A 10,000-nucleotide genomic window follows, 5' to 3' on the forward strand; every position below is an offset into this window, starting at 1 on the left:
AAAATTAAAAAATTTTTTTTTTTTTGGAAAAAAAAAGGGAAAAAAAAAAACCCATTGGGAAAAGTTTTCCAAAAAAATGAATTTTTTTTCTTAAAAATTTTCTTTTTCCTTTTTTCTTTTTTTTCTCTTTTTTTCTTTTTTTTTTTCCTTTTCTTTCTTTTTTTTTGTTTTTTGCACACTTATCGAACACGGACTATTTAGCAATCTGTCATGCAGCAGAAAGAGAGAGAGATTGAAATGATATACTCTGTTGACTTTTGATGTATGTCCTGGTGATAATGTGTTGGTTAGTGAGATATGTAGATAAGACAAATATTGGTGTAAAAGCAGAGCATATAGATGTACAAGGTAAGACTTGGTTTTGGTACGTCGGTTAAGTCTACGGGGTTACAACGCCTGATTTTGTTTACTGGCCTGACAGCTGTAGCATAAAGCATCTGACGGTTTTAGGCAAGTTTTCATTCACTATGGTTTTAAAAAGACAAGAAAAAGACAGTTAATTTTGTGGCCACAATAATCAGGTTGGATATAGTTTGTGTATGGCAGGTCAGTACAGTTTTAATGTCGAAGAAACTAGGTAAATGTGTAAGAAGAATAAACGAACACTTGTCTTTATATCTCAGAGTGCCATTGTAGGTCCCCATGTGCTAGGGCTAGGGCCATGGCTAGGTGCTTGAAAGGCGCAGCCTTCATCACTAGAGGGTTGTGTGGATAAAATACGCATATCTCGTAAACAAGCGAGGCGAGGGGACAACCACCGGTGCAACATCAAAAAATAAAACCCTTTACGGGAAGGGGGGACGGAGCCAAAAAATATGGCAGATAAAAAGATGGAAAACGGGAAAAATGACCCATGACGTCAAATGAGCACAGACTAACAGAAGTTCTAGAAGCCACGAATACGAAAACAACTATTTGGAGGCGATCATAGATATATCACAATATTCAAGGGGGGGTATCAAAAAAATAACACGGAAGGCAGATGAAAAAAGTTAAAGGATAAATACATGTTAAAAAATTTGTGGGACATAGGAAAGTCCTGACGCAGTATTTTTCAAAAAGGGAAGAGAAATTATAATTACATCATGATAATGCTAAGGGCGGACAGAAAGGGTCCCCTAGCGGGGAAAAAAAAGACGGGCGAGACAGACCAACGGAGGAGTAGGAGTTAGGAGTTGGTCTTCGAAGGGGCTCCGGGGAGACCTTTCAGCCCTGTCACTTTTGGGGGCATTTTGGGGGAAGCCCTATTGAAGCAATTTAAGGGTTTCTTGTTAAGGGGAACTGGTGGACGGGAATTGATGGAAAATGGTATTAAGCAGTTTTTAATATTTTTTGATTTATGTATGACTATATAAAGGACCAAGAATTGTTTTGACTAAGGCAGTTTAAGAAAATATTTTTAAGGAATAATTTTAGATTTTTATTGTCAAGTTTTAAGAAGTTTTATTGAAGACATATAGATTTGAATTCTAAGTGTACTGAATATTGATTAGATAGAGAGAAAGGGAATTTAATGATTTACTTTTAAGAGATCTAGCTCTACGGAAGTGTAAATTAACAGGATGATGATTGTTAATTTCCGGGTAGAGGTAAGAATAAGTTTATTTTTTATGAATCTTTAAAGGGTTTTCCTAGAAAAATTTTGCTTGAGTTAATTGGGCTTAGCAATATAATTCAGTATTATGTTTGCCTGATTAAGCACAAGACATTTTATGCCCATTTAGAATGTACTATTTACTTTTACGGAGTTTAATCTTGATTTTAATAGAAATTTGTGAAAGACTTTAAATTTGGTATTTTAAATTGTTTGGTAAATAATTCTCTTGCCTAAATATAATTCTCACAATTTTCTGTATTTCAATTTGCTTACAAATTTTTTTATCATTTAAAATTTTGATGTGAAAAAAGGAATTTTTATAATGTTACATCTTTTTTTAAATTTGTTTTGGTTTAAATTAATAACAGCTTGTTTAAATGTAATTAGCAGTTTGTAGAAAAATTTAGAGTAAAGGGGCAAGTATTTTTAAAGTTAAAAGAGGGAAATTTAAAGGGGGGTATAATATTGTTTTGGTTTAAAATAAAAACTAGATGTTATATATTGACATATAAATTTATGTGATGGACTTTACATGTTTATTTTATATAAACTTTACAGTTAATAAATAGTGTAAATATCTAATAAGTGTGAACTTCCTTTAATTGTCTAAATAAATTAATACAAGTGAAAGAGTAAGACTGTGAGAAAATTGATAGTATGAACTAAAAGTTTATATCAGATATTGGGAGAAATTAATATTTTGATGCAAAGAGGAAAAACAGAGGTCGGAGAACTATGAAAAACTTTTTATACCCTGAGTCTTAGAAGTTTTGGAATGTAGTATCACATGACCGCATATCAAATGTAGCAATGCCTTTCCACGCCCAAGCTGTAAGCATTCATCAAATGTACCACAGCTTGCCCACGCCTGTGCCAGTTAGCCAGGGTGATAAATAAAGGACTAAACTAAAACGCATGTCTACTAGGTCAGTTGTAGACTACCATGCGCTGCACTTGTTGCAGTGTAAGGAATTAGAAATAAATAGCTAGGAGGTAGTGCAAAATGAAATATGAGGATTATCCTCGGGGCCCCGAGAAAAGAAGGTAGTGAAAATTTAGATCAGAATTAAATTACCCTCCATTTCTAAAGAATAATATTTTAAATTTACCATATTTTGGGGCAAAGCTCTGAGGGAACCCTTGTAACTCTCAAATTTCCAAAAACAACGCAACATAAAATCACGAATAGACGTGATTTTTACACAACCATTTTTTACTACAGCAAAAACCCCAAAACCACACCACACATCAATACACACACACGCACCCGGGCACACACAACCATACGCGCGGCGGGGGCACAACACACAACACAAAACCACACACACACACAAAACCACACCGACGCACGCACGCCGCAAACACACCACAACAACACACCACAACACATAGGCACACACACACAAAAAACCCCACACAACACGCACGCACGCACGATGCACGAACACCCCAAAACACATACAACACGCACGCACACACACACACCCACACCCCAAAAACAACACGCACGAAACACAAACCAAACACAGAAAAAGCACACACACACACACACACACACACACACAAACACACCAAAAACAAACACCCCACACACACAAACACAACACACGACGCCGCGCACACACACAATACACACACCACACACACACACACATAGACGCCCCCCACACACACACACACACACACACACACACCAGCGCACACAACACACACACACACACACACCACCACGCACCACACACATCACACGCCACACCACACACACACAACACACACACCACACAACACACACACACAACACAACCACACACACAGCACGCACACACACACACCCCACAGCACGACACGCACACACACACAACACACACACCACCAACACACACACACACACACACACACACAGCCTCGCTACCGTTTCCAAGGTACCCCCGTCCGCCTCCGGCCCCGCACATTGTCTCGAGCAACGCGACTCGCGCCAGACAGACCCTCCGACGCAGCGCCATGGCGCCCTTCCGCATGACCGAGGAATTCATGGAGCAGCTCATCTTCGAGAACAGCGAGAAGCTGGGCCAAGGCTTCTTCGGCGACGTGTATCTGGTGCAGTATGAGGGCCAGGAGGCCGCCCTCAAGCTGAGCAAATCGCGGCGCAACACGAGCATCCTGAAGGAGTTCTAGGTGCTGAAGCAGCTGCAGGGCGCCGGCGGGTCCCCGCGCGCGCTGGCCTATTGCTACGACCCGCCCGCGCTGCTCATGACCTACTGCCGCGGCCGCGACCTGTCCGTGGCGGTGGACCAGGAGCCCAGCGACCGCGCCTGCCTCGCCATCATGCTCCGGACGTGCCAGGCCCTGCGGCAGGTGCACCAGGCCGGCTTCGTCCACTGCGACCTCAAGCCGGACAACGTCCTGCTGGAGGTGGACGCGGACGGAGAGCCGCAGGAGGTCCACGTCGTCGACCTGGGCCTGGCGTGCCGCGTCGGCCACTCGTACCCGCGCGCGGCCCCCGTCACCGGCAAGCCCTACTTCTGCGCCTGCTTCTTCGACGGCTCGCCCGTCCAGGCCCGCTGCGACGTGGTCGGCCTGGCCGCCACCCTCGCCTTCTTCACGAACGTCATGTCCTGCGAGCACGAGGAGCTGGACGCGCTCCTGCAGAGGGCCTCCGACGCGCAGCACGAGAGGCGGCCGTCGCTGGAGGAGCTCATCGCCCTCCTGCAGAGGCTCCTTCGGGAGGCCGGGGCTCAGCTCCCCTCCTGCTGTGAGGCGCCCGAAGCGCAGCAGCCCGCCGGGGCAGCTTCAGTCCAGGACGCTTCTGAAGCGGCTGAAGCTCGCCAAGTCCCCAAGGCGGTGGACCTCGGCGAAATGTGCAGGAATTTCAGGGCGATGAACATCTTCCGGAGGTGAAGCCTTTCCAGTTTTTGTTTAAAGTGAAGGATCGTTATTATTTATGGTTTACTTGGTGTGTAAAAATAAATAAATAAACAAATAAATAAATAAAAGACAAAAAAAAAAAATATATATATATATATATACATATACGAAGTGTTGGGGGCCGCGGTGGCCGAATGGTTAGAGCGTCGGACTCAAGACTGTCACGACGACAATCTGAGTTCGAGGGTTCGAGTCACCGGCCGGCGCGTTGTTCCCTTGGGCAAGGAACTTCACCTCGATTGCCTACCTAGCCACTGGGTGGCCAAGCCAGCCCAAGTCAGTGCTGGTCCCAAGCCCGGATAAAATAAGAGAGAATGTTACCTAAAAAAGGTAACACCGGCACTCTCCGTGGAAAGGAACTGGGGACCCTACCACGTACTCACTCCAAGAGCATCACAACATGAAAACTACAATTAAGTATCACGCTGTGACCACGGCGGCTCAGACATGAACCTACCGTTAAAAAAAAAAAAAAATAAAAAAAAAACGAAGTGTGTAAGCTTTTGCATATGTGTGTGTGTTTGTGTGTGTGTGTTTTGTGAATGTGTATTTGTATGTGTATGCAACTGTTTGTAAATTGATAGATAAACAAATCAGATAAATGAGGGGTTGCCACAGACCATGATGCAGTGTTCATGATATACATATGGACTCTGATAACTTACCGTCAGCCCTTTACAGAAATACAAAAATTCATACTCACACACACATAAACATCTACTTTCAATTTCCCTTTATAGACTGCTAAGTAAAGTCTAAGGAACACGCACTCCACACTTCATTGACAAAACGCATGTTTATTAGGTCAGTTGTAAACGATCATGCGCTGCACTTGTTGCAGTGTAAGGAATCAAAAATAATTAGCTTGGAGGTAGTGCAAAATGAAGCCATGAGGATTATCCTCGGCGCCCCGAGAACAACAAGGATAGTGAACATGAGATCAGAATTAAACTTACCATACATTTCTGATAGAATAATATTTATTTTTACCATATTTGGGGTCAGAGTTCTGAGGGAACCCTCGTATCTCTCAGATTTCCAAAAACAACTGCAACATAAAATCAGGCAAGTACACGTGACTAATCACACACGCGCGCCCTTTGATACACAAAATCTCCATGAACATTACAAAATTCAATTCGTAAAATACCAAAGGGTCGATCCATTCCAACATGGAAAAATTCAACATTGATCGTGCACCTTACATGTCTACCACAAAAAAAAAAAAAAAAAAAAAAAATATACATTACTGCGTATTAAATTGCGTTAGCAACGGTAAAAGAACACAGAATCCGTGGGCGATGATGTATATGAGTGTTACGCCGACGGATCCGTACATACAAAGCTGGTGGTGCTTCCGCTGTATACAAAAATGTCTTACTACAACATCAAGTTAATATGAGAGTACAAAATTGGGCCAGCACTACACAAACGGAGCTGGCAGGTATACTCCTCGCAACGGAATTCTTAATGTCTCAGGGCTCTGGAGTAGTTTTCTGTGACTCTCAAAGTGCTCTTCGGACACTAAGTTCTTTCAAAGCGGGTGGCGATGAGGAAATTATGATTTGTATTAAGGGTAACGTAACTTATGCAACAGAGCGCAATTTCAACATTCGATTTGTATGGATACCATCTCATGTTGACATACGCAAGTACGACCACGTAAACAAACTGGCGAAGGAAGCCTGCAGCAAAGATACTGTGAACATAGATCCTGAGATGCCTCTTGCTAGGGTTGCACATATATTGGAAAGTTCTCATAAGGAAGAACTAGTAGATCTGATTAACACTCAAAGGCCTGAAAGCTGTACCATAAGGCACTGTGATCAGTATAGAGATAGCAAGCCCTCCTGTGGGTGGCACCGAAGTCAAACCAGACAATGTGTCGTGGTTATTGCCAGAATACGCTTAGGTTACAGAATGTACTGGCAACTGCACAGTACACGAACTGCAGATGAATCTAGACTGTGTAACGAAGAAAACAATATTTCATTTAATCTGATACATTGGAAAATATACTCATACAATATCCTAAATTTATTATGTAATAACTACCGTAAACAAATAACTTCTTCTTCAAGTGCCTTGTCCTTTCAGGGCGTTGGCGATCATGGTTTTCCATCCTGTTCTGTCTGTTGACAACTTAAGCAGTTCTAAGTCACTTCTGCCCATATTGAGATCCTTTGTTCAAGCTGGTGATGAACTTCTGCCTTTGTCTACCCCTGCTTCTATTCCCTTCTATCTTTCCTGTTAACACTAAGTTTTCCAATCCTTTACATCTCATTACGTGTCCTAAAAATTGCATCTGTCTTTTCCTGATAACAGTGTTATGTAATCACAGTGGCAAAAGCATACCAAGTAATATTTTTTTGTATGATGTATGATTTATACTTCTATTTTACCATGTACAATTGGTAGTCACAGACTACTGTGTCATATATATGTCAAACTGTAATCACGATTGCCCACGCCTGAGCAGATAGCAAGGGTGTTAAATAAACTTACTTAACTTAACTTAACTTCTAGCTGAGTAATTTCCAACACCTTGAAAGCTGTAGCATAGACCACTATGACCGATTTATGGCCATGCTAGTTTATATAAAACAAAAACAATACAGTGTGGTATTGTGACCGTAAGAAGCAGGCCTAGATATAGTTTGTATTGGCTGGTCAATACAGTTTCTAATGTCGAAGAAACTAAGTGTAAACCGTGTAATGAAAAATACAAGCGAACACTTGTACATTATATCTCAGAGTGCCATGTGTTACAGCCTTTCAGACCACCTAGCATGAGACACGGAGAATTATGTAACTATTTCATATTATCTGATGTCTTAGAAGATATACTTATGTTGTATGTTAAATTTGGAATGTAGTATCACATGCATATCAAATGTAGCAATACCTTGCCACACCCAAACTGTACGAAAGCGTGGCAGATGAGTAGATAAGGGACTGTATAATTGTTCTTTTCCTTTAACCGATATAGTACTTATCATAATAATGTTATAGCCTAAAATTTAAATTTAATACCATTATATAATGTTATAACCATGCATCAAATGTACCACTGCTTACCCACGCCTGTGCAGTTAGCCAGGCTGGTAAATAAATGAGTAAACTAAAAAAAATAAAAAATAAAAAAAATCTTTTAAAAGTGTTACTGCAGGTAGGAAAAATGCCCTTTCTAATGACGTTAGTGATATCAAAAATACGAATGAGGTTTCTAATACTACACTATTACGCATGATACTGTCGACGATTCATCTGAAAGCGGTGACGACAGTGAAAATAACGTCGACGAAGATGTGCAGGAAACGGAAGACCTATGGGAAAATACTCAGAAAATGATAACAGGTAAGAATTATATGTTTAATATCAATATAAGGAAAATACGCAGAACCTTTGCAAATAAACAAGAAGCAACAGAAACGTGTAATGCTATACCAGACATGTGCAAATTAAAGAGCTTCGTCAAACAAAAGATTTGACCAATCAGCTAATAATAAGGTGTGATAGAGAACTAGGAAAATACGTGGTGCCAACTGTAGAATTAATTGCTAGCTTTACTATATTCATGATAATAATGTTGACGTTATCTGTTTACAAGAGCCCTTCACATCAGCCACCACAATAAAAACCGCCCCTAGAATTAGAGGGTAACACTCCTATACGAACACAGGAATGACAGGCCTATTGTCAGTGACACCATACCGCATAAGCTGGTGCAGAAGTCCGATGAAAACAGTGTGCAATATCAGAATGAACATGTTCGAACAGCCTCTGGGTTTTTCTTTCTGTACAATGAATACGCAAGGCGTAAAAAGTTTCAAACGGATTCACTGCCCAAGTTTCAGAATCACGGCACAATATGCGTGGGAGATTTTAATGCTAGACATTATACATTTTGTGAACAATAGATCTTTGACCGTATATGACACAGACAGGGAAATTCACGCGGCGGAGGCAGGCTGGATTATGTAACAGGGAGGGATCTTGTGCATAAAAACATCAGAAGCATGCTTGCAATAGAGCTAATCAGTGACCACTTTGCAATAGTAACGTATTTATGACCTGTATAACGAATACACAGTAACAAGTGTTGATGAATACTCCATGGACAACAAAGAAATCCTTAAAGCGCAAAAACTCACAACGCCCAAAGCAACCTAAGTGGGTGGGTGACCCTGCACTATTAAGTAACAAACTTAACATCTGTTGAACTGAGTACAAGTAAAGATATTTATTCTGAATGCACATATCATCAGCGGTGTACATGGAAAACACCTACAGTACACTAAATAAACATATATAGTTTATGGATGTGTGTACAACCTGCATTCACTTAGGCTTCATATTTAGAAGCACAAACAAGCGCGCACACAAACAAACACACAGACACACACACATTCTCTCTCTCACTTTCTCTCTCTCTCTCTCTCTCTCACACACACTCTCTCTCTCTCTCTCTCTCTCTCTCTCTCTCTCTCTCTCTCTCTCTCTCTCTCACACACACACACACACACACACACACACACACACACACACACACACACACACACACACACACACACACACACACACACACACACATACACACCCAAACACACACACTCACACACACACACACACACACTCCTCTCTATATATACATGTATAAAGGACACGTGTAACAAATTTGTCAAACAAAAAGCTTCCTGGTTCTTACCATTTGTTGTTTACCATTCGCCTACACAGCATATTAAATTTCAATTTGTATTTTTCCTTTTCCTGTTTTGGAGCTTAAATTATTTTGGTTTGCTGAAAGTCGAAAACTCTTTAAACTTCTTGCGATTTCCAAAGACGATGAATAAAACTTTTTAGTATCTAAAGTCTGTCTCCCTGTTTTTCTTTTCTTTTTTATTCATGCCAGTTTATTTATTCATTTTTTTATGTCTGAAATGAATGTTGTTATAATAATCATCATCCTTTGATATGGCATACATACAAACACAAACATACACACACAAGAAAGGGAGAGAAATAGAGTTAATTAGGAAGAGGGAGAGTGAGGGTGAGAGACAGACAGAGAGAAAGAGAGAGAAGCAGAAAGAGAGATAGGGAGAGGGGGGAGGAGGACAGACAGAGACAAAGAGAGAGAGAGGGACAGAGATAGACAGACAGACAGTCAGAGAGAGAGACGGACGGGCAGACAGACAGACAGACAGAGAGAGAGTGAAAGAGAGAGAGAGAGAGAGAGATGGGGGGTAGAAAGAGAGAGAGATGGGAGAGGACAGAGATAGATAGAGAGAGAGAGAGAGAGAGATGGGGGTAGAGAGAGAGAGAGATGGGAAAGAGGACAGAGAGACAGCCAGGCAGACAGACAGAGGCAAAGAGAGTTTTGGTTTGGATTCCATTTGATACAATGGATATTCTTGGTGTGACATATTGTCTGCTTGATTTGCTCACGTGTGTCAGCTGCTGCTGACTCGGCGGAAC

The sequence above is a fragment of the Penaeus monodon genome, chromosome 26 (genome assembly GCF_015228065.2).
Source record: "Penaeus monodon isolate SGIC_2016 chromosome 26, NSTDA_Pmon_1, whole genome shotgun sequence".
NCBI classification, from domain to species: domain Eukaryota; kingdom Metazoa; phylum Arthropoda; class Malacostraca; order Decapoda; family Penaeidae; genus Penaeus; species Penaeus monodon.